The sequence below is a fragment of the Myotis davidii genome, unplaced genomic scaffold, assembly GCF_000327345.1.
Source record: "Myotis davidii unplaced genomic scaffold, ASM32734v1 scaffold327, whole genome shotgun sequence".
Lineage (NCBI taxonomy): Eukaryota > Metazoa > Chordata > Mammalia > Chiroptera > Vespertilionidae > Myotis > Myotis davidii.
In genome coordinates this window covers 5,327,898-5,328,783 of record NW_006298628.1, presented here as the reverse complement: position 1 = coordinate 5,328,783, position 886 = coordinate 5,327,898, and positions in this window count along the sequence as shown.

Sequence of the window (886 nt, the reverse complement as noted above, 5' to 3'; positions counted from 1 at the left end):
TTCGGGTTCCCTCCTGGGCGGCCAGACTCGCCCCTGCTGCCGACCCCGCGAAATGGGTCCAAGCAGCCGAGCCGACCCAGCCTTCGGGGGGTTGCGGGGGTCGTGCATCCTCCACAGCCAACCCCCAGGGAACGACCGCAGAGCAAGCCCTCGGGGGAGCCGGGCCGGTGGGCACCGCTCCCCGCCCCCCGCCCCCGGGGAGGTGGTTTCCCTTGGGCTCGGGCATCGACCTGAGGACTCGCGCTGTGGCTCGGGGGGAAGGGCAGACCGGCCTGGGTCGGGGACCCATCCCCGGCGCTTCCTGGCGGTGTGTTTCTAGGCCTGTTCCCTAGACCCACCATTTCATCGGTAACATGGAAGTAGCAGCCTCCGCCTTGTGGGTAGTCGGTGACAGTAAAAGGAAATGTGGGTAATGGATTAGCCTGTCCCCCAGACGGTGTTCAGCAAACACCCCTCTAGCGTCTTCTGCCCGGCGGCGCCCCGGGGCAGGGGGCCGGCCCGCCCTGAGGATGTCTGGCGGAGCCCAGGAGAGCAATCGCTTATTCTACGGCGGTTCTCAACCTGTGGGTCGCGACCCCCTTGGCGGTCGAACGACCCTTTCACAGGGGTCGCCTAAGACCATCCTGCATGTCAGATATTTACATGACGATCCATAACAGTAGCAACATGACAGTTAGGAAGTAGCAACGGAAATAATCTTATGGTTGGGTCACCACATGAGGAACTGTATTGAAAGGGCTGGGAGGTTGAGAACCACTAAAAGAATCAGCCATGGGGGCTGCCCACCCGGGAGCTCGTGGCAGCCTTTGTCAGGGCTCCCCCACCGAATGTTGACAGCTCCCTGAGCCTGAGCCGGAAGGAAATAATACACCGAGGGGGGTTTCCG